Source organism: Nyctereutes procyonoides, unplaced genomic scaffold (assembly GCF_905146905.1).
Source record: "Nyctereutes procyonoides isolate TBG_1078 unplaced genomic scaffold, NYPRO_anot_genome, whole genome shotgun sequence".
NCBI classification, from domain to species: Eukaryota; Metazoa; Chordata; class Mammalia; order Carnivora; family Canidae; genus Nyctereutes; species Nyctereutes procyonoides.
The window spans coordinates 29036475-29049553 of NW_026575140.1; the positions used below are offsets into that span (position 1 = coordinate 29036475).

Here is a 13079-nt window from a genome sequence, read left to right on the forward strand (position 1 = left end):
CACCTGGATATAAATTGGTAGGTCATTGGATATGCAAATGTTCAGCTGTAAGAGATGTTGCCACCTTGTTTTCCAAAGGTCAAATGTGGACCTTGCGTAACTCAGAATGTCTTTTAGTTGTTGTTGTTAAGTTTTTATTTATTCATGAGAGAGAGAGAGAGACAGAGACACAGGCAGAGGGAGAAGCAGGCTCCATGCAGGGAGCCTGACATGAGACTCAATCCCGGGTCTCCAGGATCAGACCCTGGGATGAAGGCGGTGCTAAACCGCTGAGCCACCCAGGCTGCCCCCAGAATGTCTTGATTGTATCTTTATACTTAACTAAGTGTAAAGCATGTATCTGCATACTTTTTACAGTTTGTGTATAGATAGATGCACACATGTTAGGAAGTGTGTCTCAGTATTTAGTTATAGCTTTATATTTAATGTTAGAAATGGCTGCTTTTTATCTGTTTTAGATCCAAAAAATGATGGTTTTATATAATTCAGCTTACTAATTCATCTGGTAATTAAGTTCCAGTTTGGAAGTCATTTTTCCTCTGAACTTGGAAGACCTGGTTCCAGTGTCTTCTAGCTTCTGGGACAGGTGTTGAGAAGACCCATCCAAGTTCCTGATTCTTGTGTATGATGTTCTTTTCCCCCTTTGGAAACCTGTAGGGTCTTCCTGTCTGGGCTCGTGCAGCTGCACGTGGGAGGCCTCAGGTGAGCTGCTCACTAGTGCCAGGTGCATTCAGTGGCCCCCCAACACACCCCCTCTCCCACTTCTCCCAGCCCAGGGTGCCCCAGCCCTGGAGTATTTTCGCACATTGTCCACATTCCTTCCATTTCACATATTGGACCCACTGGATTCATCGTCTCACTTGCTAATTTTTTCCTCTCCATTTTGCATATTTTTGGTTTAGTTCTACTTGTTTGAGAGTTTCTTTTTCTAGGTTATATTCCAGCCTTCCTACCCGTGTGAAAATTCCTGCCGTATTTTTTAATATCCAAGAACTTTGTTCTTCTCAATTTGTCATTGTTTTTGTAATTCATGAGGAGGTAAAAGGTAGGGCTTTTGTTCTTGAGCCATGGGGATAGATGCCCTGCATTTGAGTTCTGTCTCACACCTCCCAGCTGTGTGGCACTTGGCCTCTTTGTTCTTGGTATCTTCATCTGTAAAATGGAGACAGTAACAGTACTCATATTGTTAATGAAAAGATTAAATGGAATAATACATTCAAATACTTAGAGAGTCCCCGACACAGTAAGCATTCATAAATGCTTTTTTTTATGATTAATGTAATATCTTTTATTTTTCTAAGGATATTACCTAGGCATTTCTTGCCCCCTTTTTTTTTTTTTTTTGACGTTTGTATTCTCTGATTCTTTCTGGTTCCTTTTGATCTTTACTTGGTTTCAGACTTCTGTGTTGGATGTTTCCCTCAAAGTTCTGGTAATCTCTGGCTGGCTGCCCTTAAGGAGTGAGTGAGGCTCAGGGGATGTGCCATGTGCTCGACAGGACTTGTCACTGACAGCCTAAACTCTGGGCTGTTTGGATGGAGACTCCCACCCCCGACACCCAAAGGTTAGTGTTAAAAGGCCTCTTCTCCTTAGCGGATGATGCTTCTGTGGACAGGAAACCCCAGCCTCTCGGTCTTGCTGCTGATGCCCCCATAGTAGTAGTCGGGAGATGACCATGCCATGTCTCACTTGGCCCTTGTTTCCAGTGCCTGCCCTCATCCCCCCCACCCCCAGCTGGACCTGGCATGCCTTCCCTTCATTTCTTCAAAGAGCAAAGTCTCTGTCACTTGTCTCCTTAGTGAGCTGGCGACTCCAGAGGCACTCTTAGTACCTGGTCCCTCTGGTTCCTGAGCCAGCTTTCTCTGCTCCATCAGTGAGTGCCTCCATACTTTTCCAGTTTCTAGGGCTCGGTTAGCGCCTCCTACGCTACCTTTGTTGTTCCTTGAGTGTCACTTTGGGAGAGAGGAGGGCTTCAAGAGAACAATCCTATTGGCTTAACCAAAAATCCATATTTATTTATTGGAGATAATTGCACCAGAAGTTATTTGCCCATAATCCTTGAGATAGAGGAACAATATAAAGTGGCCACAACTCTGTCAAAATGCAGCTTCTTCATTTAAAAGACCGGTGGGGAGGGGCACTTGGGTGGCTCAGGGGTTGAGCATCTGCCTTTGGCTCCAGGTGTGATCCCGGGGTCCTGGGATCGAGTATCACATCGGGCTCCCCACAGGGAACCTGCTTCTCTCTCTGCCTATGTCTCTGCCTCTCTCTGTGTGTCTCTCATGAATAAATAAATAAGATCTTCAAAAGACAAAAAGACTGTGGGGAGATAAAGGTGGGCACCTGAGTGGTACAATCCGTTAAAGTTAAGCGTCTGACTCTTGATTTTGACTCAGGGTTGTGGGATTGAGGCCCAAGTAGGTTCCATGGTCAGTGGGGAGTCTGTTTGAGATTCTCTCTCTCCTTTTTCTGCCCCTCCCCTCACTCTCCTCTCCCTCTTTCAATCTCTAGCAATCAATCAATCAGTCTTTAAAAGACCATGGAGATGAAGAGCAGGCCCCAGGTCAAAAGAGCTTGGGCTGAGAGGTGGTGGAGGTGGGTGTGGCTATAAACAGCCAATACAAGGATCCCTGTGGTGGTGGTAATATTCAGTATGTTGACTATATTCCGAGATGCAGGAATGCAAGTAGGCGATCAAATTGTGTAGAATTAAATGTATGTGCCACAAATGAAAAAGTAAACAGGAAATCTAAACAAGAACGTTAGATTGTATCAAGGTCAATATCCTGGTTGTGATATTGTACTCTAGTTTTTCAAGATGTTACAATTGGAAGAAAAATGATGCATCAGATCTCTCTTATTTCTTACAACTGCCTGTGAATCTACAATTATCTCAATAAAATTTTCAGTTTAAAAAAAAAGAATTAGGGATCCCTGGGTGGCGCAGCGGTTTGGCGCCTGCCCTTGGCCCAGGGCGCGATCCTGGAGACCTGGGATCGAATCCCACGTCGGGCTCCCAGTGCATGGAGCCTGCTTCTCCCTCTGCCTGTGTCTCTGCCTCTCTCTCTCTCTCTGTGACTATCAAAAAATAAATAAAATAAAATAAAATTTAAAAAAAAGAATTAGATAATGGTTCCCAAAACCAGTAGGGTTAACTCAACTATATCACAGAAAGATTTGTTTATTAAAAGTGTAGATTCTGGGAATCCCTGGGTGGCTCAGCGGTTTAGCGCCTGCCTTTGGCCCAGGGCAAGTTCCTGGAATCCCGGGATCGAGTCCCACATCAGGCTCCTGGCATGGAGCCTGCTTCTCCCTCCTCCTGTGTCTCTGCCTCTCTCTCTCTCTCATGAATAAATAAATAAATCTTTAAAAAAAAAAAAAGTGTAGATTCTGGGGGTGCCTGGGTGGCTCAGTGGGTTAAGGTCATGAATCTCAGAGTCCTGGAATCCAGCCCTGTGTAAGGCTCCCTGCTCAGTGGGGAATCTGCTTCTTCCTCTCCATCTCCTTCTGCCCCTCCCCCAACTCATGCTCACACTGTCAAATAAATAAAGTCTTCTTTTAAAAAGTGCAGATTCTCGGACCAGCTGAATAGGAGTCTGTCAGGCTGCTACCTGGGAATGTGTATTTGAACAAACTTCAGATGGCAGCTGAATTGGAACTGCTGCAGTAATCTGCAAATGAGAGAGTAAAAAAAATATCTTTTTTATGGTGCTTGTTTTTATTCACTGTTTAAAGAAAAAAAGTTGACTTATGACTGGTTCATTGGGCAGTCCAGGAAGATGGTGATCCATTGGGGTTATAGTTTATAGGTTGGAATAGATGCCTAAAAGGTGATCTCTCCAGCTACTTCCTCTTACATTTAGCTCCTTAAACCTTTGAATCTTATCAGTTGGTGATTTTTACTGAGTAGCTCAAAGCCTGAGACACTAAGTAAGTCATATTCACTTGACAGGTTGTGTTACATTATTATTGCCATGACTTGGTTGGTTGAAGATATTTTGAGGGCAGTCCAGGTGGCTCAGCGGTTTAGCGCCACCTTTAGTCCAGATCGTGATCCTGGAGACCCGGGATCAAGTCCCATGTCAGGCTTCCTGCATGGAGCCTGCTTCTCCCTCTGCCTCTGTCTCTGCCTCTCTCTCTCTGTGTGTCTCATGAATAAATAAATAAAATATTTAAAAAAAAAAAGAATAAGAAGAAGATAGTTTGAAACTGTGTGATGTGTTCCCCATAGAGTCCAGGCACTTCTAATCTGGGGGAGCAGAAACTGGCCTGTATGATAGATTGAATCTTCCAGCTCCTAAACAAGTCACAAAGATATCAATTGGGAATCTGTAGCTGCCACATGTCCCATTGACAGTTTTTCAGTAGTATTATGATTGTATGTAAAGGAGTTCATAATTGTCATCATTGTCACCTTTTTATACATTGATGACAGAGTACCCTAGAATGAGGGTCAGCTAACTGTGCCCTACTGTCTAGTTTTCTTCAGCCCATGAGCTAAGAATTGTTTTTATTACATTTTTAATGGTTTTTATGAAATCATACAATAATTTGTGACACATAAAAATAATATTAAACTCAAATTTCAGTGTTCTTAAAGTTTTATTGGAACACAGCAACGCTCATTCATTTAAGTATTACCTGTGGCTCTGTGGTGTATCCAGTAACAGCACAGACTGGAGTAGTTCAACCATAGTTGTCCACAGAGCCTTTTAAAATACTGTCTGGTGCGCAGCCCCTGTGGCTCAGTGGTTTAGTGCCACCTTTGGCCCAGGGCGTGATCCTGGGGAGCCTGATGCAGGACTCTATTCCGGTTCTCCGGAAGCTGCATGGAGCCAGCTTCTCCCTCTGCTTCTCTCTCTCTCTCTCTCTTTCTCTGTTTTTCGTAAATAAATAAATAAAATCTTAAAAAAAAAAAAAATACTGTCTGGCCCTTGACAGAAAAAATTTGATGATTCTGCTCTAGAAAAATAAGGTGAAATATGCAAGTATTTTCCTTTGTAAACTTTTTTTTTTCTGAAAAATGTGATTTAATAGCAATAATAAAAGAAAACAAGCCTGTACATATTCAATTAGAAGTTGTTGGGAAAGCTCTGGTTCATTAATTTATCCAGCATTAGATTTGTTTTATCTTTTTCTTTTTCCTTGATCTTTTTGACCTGTCAGAATTCAGGAATTCAGAATCTGACTTTCATCCCTCAAAGTTGTGACTTCTCCTGTAAAAGCATATTGTCTTGAAAGATTTTGAAAATGAGTTGTAAGTTGCAGCCAAACACCTGGTTAGCATGTAGAGAAGAAAGCTGCCCGGTTCTGGTGCTGTAACCAGTCCATTTTCAAAAGGTTATTTCCTTGAAATGGAAGAACAGCAGAAGGCAGGCATCCAAACCACTCCTTAAAATATTAAAAGCTGTGTCCTTGTGAACTCACAGTGACATGATCACTCATTCCCTGGGACAGCCCATTTCATCAGCCATGGCTGGCACTTGAGCCTAACATTCTGTGCAGTGGCTCCCTTGACCTTTCTGGGTTAGTCCTTTTCCATTGACTTGGATCAGCACCAAAGACTTGAGTCTCAAAAGTCACCGGCTCATTGGAGTATGTGGTTATTTTGGCCTTGTTTTTTTTTTTTTCTAAAGACTTTATTTATTCATGAGAGACACACACAGAGAGAGAGGCAGAGGGAGAAGCAGGCTCCATGCAGGGAGCCCGAAGTGGGACTCAATCCTGGGTCTCCAGGATCACGCCCTGGGCTGAAGGTGGCACTAAACCGCCAAGCCACCCAGGCTGCCCTATTTTGGCCTTGTTTAAAGAAACAACCAAATGATTGTAAAAGTCATGACTTAAGCAATATTTTTTAACTTTTAAAGGCCATTCCACCTGCTGGTGAGTCAGTTGATTGTCAGTTGTGGAGCTAACACAAATACCTATCATTTTTTAAAGTTTTCTTTGCAAAAGGAAATAAAACCATATTTAGCATTATTTTGAAAGTTTTAAGCCAATGCAATTAAACAAATAAAAGATAAAAAAAAAGATAGGGGATCCTTGGGTGGCTCGGCGGTTTAGCGCCTGCCTTTGGCCCAGGGCACGATCCTAGAGTCCTGGGATCGAGTCCCGCGTCTGGCTCCCGGCATGGAGCCTGCTTCTCCCTCCTCCTGTGTCTCTGCCTCTCTCTCCCTCTCTGTCATAAATAAATGAATAAATAAATAAATCTTTAAAAACAAGATAAAATATTGTAAGGGCTATAATTTTCAGCATAGGATATGATTGCCTGTCCTTAGAGAACCAGCTGGAAACTATCAGGACTAACACATTGAATGAGGCAGCCAGTCATGAAACTCATGTATACTAACAGAGGGTCTCTGCTGTTCCTGCATCGACACCTCACAGATTACAGAATAGCCTCCATCCTTCCCCCAACATGGCAGCCAGAGTGAGCCTACAAAAGTCAGGTGAGACCAGGTCATCCTGCTTGAAGAGCTAGATGGCTGGCCTCATTCACTGTCAGCCAGTATGCTCTCAGTGGCTGCAGATGCAGTTACCATTGTGCATTGTCCAAGCAAGGACATTTTTGAGAGTGAAAAGAAGTGCTTAAAATAATTAAAAATGCATTTAGTCTTTTGAAATGTTTATTGACCAACATTGGTTTTATTATATTAGAGAACTCATAATATGGTTTATTCAAAAACTACTTCAAAAATATTTCCTTTAAAAAATATACCTGTGTATATTAAAGCAAGTTTTAAAAATCATATTGATTATATGAACATTAAAGGTAGTAGAATCAGGGGTCCCTAGCTGGTTGTCAGTAGAGCATGCAGCTCTTGATCTCAGGGTTGTGAGTTCAAGCCCAATATCAAGCCTACTTAATTAATCAGTCAGGGGCAGCCCAGTGGCTCAGCGGTTTAGCACCGCCTTCAGCCCAGGGCGTGATCCTGGAGACCCAGGATAGAGTTCCATGTCGGGCTCCCTGCATGAAGCCTGCTTTTCCCTCTGCCTGTGTATCTGCCTCTCTCTCTCTCTCTCTCTCTCTCTCTCTCTTTGTGTGTCTCCCATGAATAAATAAATAAAATATTTAAAAAAAATTAATCAGTCAGAATTATTTTTGGCATACATTCAAATGCTTTTAATCAATTTGTAAGTGTCTCTGATATTCTGTGTTCTGGTTATGTATAACCAACCACACCAAAACTTAGTGGCTGGGACCCCTGGGTGGCGCAGCGGTTTGGCGCCTGCCTTTGGCCCAGGGCGCGATCCTGGAGACCCAGGATCGAGTCCCACGTCGGGCTCCCGGTGCATGGAGCCTGCTTCTCCCTCTGCCTGTGTCTCTGCCTCTCTCTCTCTCTCTCTCTCTCTCTCTCTCTCTTTCTCTCTTTCTCTCTCTCTGTGACCATCATAAATAAATAAAAAAAAACTTAGTGGCTTACACAATTTGATTTTCTTATGGTCCGGTGGGTTGGCCGGACTCAAGTGGATGCTCCTCACTGGGGGTCTCCTCATGCGGTGTAGTCCAGTGGCATTTGGGTCATGTTGAAGATGGCATCTGCATTCCTTGCTCCTTCCATGTGGCTCTCCTTGCCTTGGCTGGCTTGACCTTCCTCAGAACATAGCAGTCTCAGGGGAGGTGGATTGTTCTGGTAGCTGGCTTCCCCAGAAAGCACCTCAGAGGCCTAGAAGGAAGCTGCAAGGCTTCCTGTGACCTAACTCTGAAGGCTGTGTCCTCATACCCACTGCACTCCGTTGGACGAGAGTAAGGCACCATCCTGGGCAGAAACAAGGAAAGGGCTCTGTGCAAAGGTCAGAGGCCAGCAGGCAGGGCTCACCAGGAGGCCCTCTCTGGATCCTCATTCCTGCATTGCAGCACCACTATTTTCCCAAAGAATGTACCTTCAGTGTGGTAGATTTTCTTTTCAGTAGCATAGCCTACCATCTCAATACATTTGTATTTAGCATATTTGAAGTTTTTAACGTGTTTGATTCTTTTCTGCCTACTGTAATATCTTAATTGAGAAAACTCTCAATTCTAAATCTCTTTTTTGTGGGACATATACTTTAGCCCAAGTATTTTCTTTTTTTTTTCTTTTTTTTATTTACTTATGATAGTCACAGAGGGGGGGCGGGCAGAGACAGAGGGGGGGGGGCAGAGACACAGGCAGAGGGAGAAGCAGGCTCCATACACCGGGAGCCCGATGTGGGATTCGATCCCGGGTCTCCAGGATTGCGCCCCGGGCCAAAGACAGGCGCCAAACCGCTGTGCCACCCAGGGATCCCTAGCCCAAGTATTTTCATAGGGGTATTGTCTTTTTGCCTCCACTCAGAATATTTTTGGTACTTTTTTTTTAATTGTCTTCATTTATGATCTTTCCTTCATCAGATTTACATGCCAGTCATAAAACTGCAGTCAGGCCTTTTCAATTTAATTCCATTCGAAGATAGAATATAAATTTAACTGAAGGGCAGCCCAGGTGGCTCAGCGGTTTAGCGCCACCTTCAGCCCAGGGCCTGATCCTGGAGACCCGGGATCCCTGCATGGGGCCTGCCCCTCTCTCTCTCTCTCTCTCTCTCTCTCTCTCTCTCTCTCTCTATCTCTCATGAATAAATAAATAAAATCTTTTTTAAATAAATAAATTTAACTAAAGATGACAATTTCACCAAAAGAGTCTTACCAAAATTGAGATACTTCAAAATACTATTATGAAATTTCAAAATGAAATAAACTGAGCTGTTATCTCGTTTGCTCAGTTGTCCTTCCTTGAGAGCTCAACTTCAGAGTTACCTGCTTTATTTTCAGTGATTATAATTTCTGAAATATTTTAAAAACTACAGGGCTTATTATGCCCTTTTAAAGAGGGGTTCTTTAAAGGCTCAGCAATTCCTTTTTTTTTTTTTTTTTTTTATTTATTTATGATAGTCACACACAGAGAGAGAGAGAGGCAGAGACACAGGCAGAGGGAGAAGCAGGCTCCATGCACCGGGAGCCTGACGTGGGATTCGATCCCGGGTCTCCAGGATCGTGCCCTGGGCCAAAGGCAGGCGCCAAACCGCTGCGCCACTCAGGGATCCCAGGCTCAGCAATTCCTAATATTCAATTTGTAATACACGGACATACTGCAGTTTCTCTTCATACTGCAGATATTCAGAATAAGCTTTGCGGTGCCTGGGGGGCTCAGTCGGGTAAGCATCTGACCCTTGAGCTCAGCTGAGGTCGTAAATCTCAGGGTTGTAAGTTCTGTTTTGTTTTGTTTTGTTTTTTAATCAATCAGCCCCACAAAAGATTATTGTTTCTCTAAACACTCAAAAATATTTTTACATTTTGACAGCTTTAGCTTTGTTTTCCTTGCATAGAATACCACAGTTTGTTTTGACACAATTATGCATCTGTGTGCAGTGTAACTAATCCTTAGGCTATATCTGCTCCGTAGGCTTCTTGGCTTTGATAAGACACTTTTACCAAACATTGTAATTTACCAAAATGGATATCTGAGTATCACCAGAAAAACAAAATGTTATGTTCATAGCAGAATTTTTTTTTTAATTTTTATTTATTTATGATAGCCACACAGAGAGAGAGAGGCAGAGACACAGGCAGAGAGAGAAGCAGGCTCCATGCACCGGGAGCCCGACGTGGGATTCGATCCCGGGTCTCCAGGATTGCGCCCTGGGCCAAAGGCAGGCGCCAAGCCGCTGCGCCACCCAGGGATCCCCATAGCAGAATTTTTTGACTAGAGTTTACAGTAACATTTTCTCTTAGGGTTTCCACCCAATCCCAGCATGGAGGATGGGGGCACATGTAGCAGGCAATAATTCAGCTCAGTTCTAGGGATGCCTGGGTGGCTCAGTCATTTGAGCATCCAGTTCTTGATTTCAGCTCAGGCCTTGATCTCAGGGTCGAGAGTTCGAGCCCCATGTTGGGCTCCATACTAGGTGTGAACCTACTTAAAAATATTAAAAATCAATTCTGTTCTGACACTATACCCGGAGACAGCATCAGATCCCACAGGTTAAGGGTTCAATCCTATAACACTGCCGCCACCCCCTACTTCAGAGGTCAGTCACAAGCCCAAGGCTCCTGACCAAGGGCTTCAGATTCCAACACCCTCCTCCTTAGGTTCTTTTAATTCACCAGAGGGGCTTGTGGAACTCAGGAAAGCACTTTACGAATCAACAGGCAGGTGGAAATACATAGAGCGAAGTCTGGGGAAAGGGTATGGGACTTCCATGCTCTATCTAGACACCCTCCTCTCCCTGCACTTCCACTGTACCCACCAACCCCGAAGCTCTCAGAACCCAGTCCTTTGGGATTTTTATGAAAGTTTCATTGCATAGTCACATGACTAAGTCATTGGCCATTAGCTGATTGAACCTCTGGCTCCTCTCCCTTACCTGGAGGCTAGGGGTAGAACTGAAGGTTACAGCCCTCTAGTCACTTGGTTGGTCCTCCTGGCAACCAGCCCCCTGCCCTTGGGTAGAGACCAAAAGTCACCTTCATTAATGTGACAGAAAATCTATTTATCACCCTTATCACCAGAAAGTTCAAGGTTTTAGGAGCTATGAGCCAGGAGCCCTGTGGATGAAGACCAAATATGAATAAGAAATATATATTTGGTCATCTGAATTACTAAATATATATTTTTTATTCATCACTATATTGCACATCTATAATTCAAATCAAACGATTATTAAGATTAATGCAACTGATTTTCTGTTTGAAGCATCTGGTTAACACTGACAAACTGGCATCTTTAGCAGCTGTGAGGTTCTTTTGCTAATAGAACTGCTGTTGCTTTATCTTTCATATGTGCAGTACAAACCTTAGAATGGAAAAATGAGTGAAATTAACAGAGGAACTACCATTTGAGTTATATAACATCGTTTTTTAGTTATCTGTAAATCCCTGCTACTGTGCCTCACTTTTAAGCATGGTCTTTAAAGAATGACACTGGAGTTTGTTTAGCAGATGTATGATTTTTTATTTTTATATGGTCTGAATTAGCACTCTGGGTGAATGACTAGTGAATTGAATTTCATACAAGTACAAATTCATCGGCTTTCTGAGAAAATAGAAATTGCTTATTTTTATTATTGTTAAACATACACTATGTTTAATTTTATTGCTGCCTGAAGAATTTATCAAAAAAGAAAGTATTACCCCCCCCCCAAAAAAAAAACAACTAAAACATAAAAGCCCTACAGATTTACATCAGGAGTTGCAAATTTGGCCTACTTCCAGATTTTATATGACTTACAAACTAAGAATGGTTTTTACATTTTTTAATGGTCGAAAATATCAAAAGGGAGCACCTGGGTGGCTCAGTGGGTTAAGCTCTAGTTCGACTCTATCTTGGCTCAGGTCTTGATCTCAGGGTCATGAGTTCAATCCCCACAGCACAGTGGGCTTTACACTGGAGCTTTTTTTTTTTTCTTTAAAAGAAAAGTAATATTTTGAGACATGAAAATTGTATGAAATTCAGATTTCGGAGTGAGTGAACAGTTTTACTGAAACTGGAACATAGCCAGGGTCAGGCCCTTGCTGGGTATTTGGGCTGCTTTCCCGTACACCAACAGAGTCGAACTGTGGCAAAACCCACACCACCTAAAATAGTTACTGCGGCCCTTCACAGAAAGTATGCCACCTCCTGATTATACCATTCAGTAGAAGAGGAACACTATGACAAGAGTATTGGGACTGCTCTCTGCTACCTTCTCCTTCAGGACTGGCCCACCTCTGTTTCCCACACATGTTCACATACACTGCAGTTTCCTGTGCACATGGCTGACCATAGCTTCATACATGTCCTGGGCCGAGGCGCCGGCCACCTGCCTGATGGCACCAAATGGGCAAGAGCACCTCATACTTCTCACATCAGCTGAGACAGAGATGACTGCCCGGCCACCACACCAGCAAGCACCTGGGATGGGCTGAGGGTGGAGGGCTGCTCTCATTTCACCTGGAAAGAGGAGGAGAGCGGTGGTGGCACCCCACACACCGCTGGATGAGACCGCATCAGTGAAGGCCTAGCACCAAACCAGTCTGGCTTCTTAGGTTTTTTTGTTTGTTTGTTTGTTTGTTTGTTTTTAAATTTTTTTAAATTTTTATTTATTTATGATAGTCACAGAGAGAGAGAGGCAGTGACACAGGCAGAGGGAGAAGCAGGCTCCATGCAGCCTGATGTGGGATTCGATCCCGGGTCCCCAGGATCGCACCCTGGGCCAAAGGCCAAAGCGCCAAACGCTGCACCACCCAGGGATCCCTGGCTTCTTAGTTTTGTTTAGTTTTGTTTAAGATTTTATTTATTCATTCATGAAAGACAGAGAGGCAGGGACCTAGACAGAGGGAGAAGTAGGCTCCCTGCAGGGAGCTCAATGGGACTCAATCCCCGGACTCCAGGATCAGCCCTGAGCCAAAGGCAGGTGCGCAACTCCTGAGCCGCCCAGGGGTCCCTGGCTTCTTAGTTTAAGACCGCTCTTGATGACGATGGTAATACTTGGTTTAAAAATGAAAATCTGGAATAATTGCTAAACCAACCACAACAACAGGCTTCAACTGGTCATCTCTGATAAACCCCTGCCCATCACCCCCTCCTCCCCTGCCATAGCATCCATGGACCACCCTCGCACAACAGCCCACAGTCTGCTCATCTGCCTTGTGCTCCCTCTGCACCAGCCCCGGCGGCCTCCCCCTGGTTTTCCACTCACGTCTTTGTTAGCGTGTCCCCTTCTCAGGGAAAAAAACACATGCCCCCACACTATTTTTGGGGCGATAGAAATGTTCTGTGTCGTGATTGTGGAGGTGGTTTCACGAGTCTACATGTCTGTCAGAACTCACCGAATTGTGCACTTTATGTGGGTGCAGTTTGTGTTATTGTATGTAAATTCAACCTCAGTAAAGTTTTTTTAAATTGGCACAGGGAACTGAGTATAGAAAGGTGTGTTTGGTCAGATTTTTATATGTAGGATTAAAATATACGCCCATTTGAAAAATCTTACCATGATAACAATAATAATAAACATTGATTTTTCTGAGCATGGAGCATTGTATATGTCAGCAAATTTTAGCTTTGCATTTCTTGAGAGAATATGGT

At 43.5% G+C, this 13079-nt stretch overlaps 1 protein-coding gene across 1 annotated transcript in view; it reads left to right on the forward strand.

Moving 5' to 3' along the window:
* Window positions 1-13079, forward strand: part of DNAJC11 (DnaJ heat shock protein family (Hsp40) member C11) — a 75195-nt gene that overhangs the window by 43604 nt on the left and 18512 nt on the right. The window lies entirely within an intron of this gene.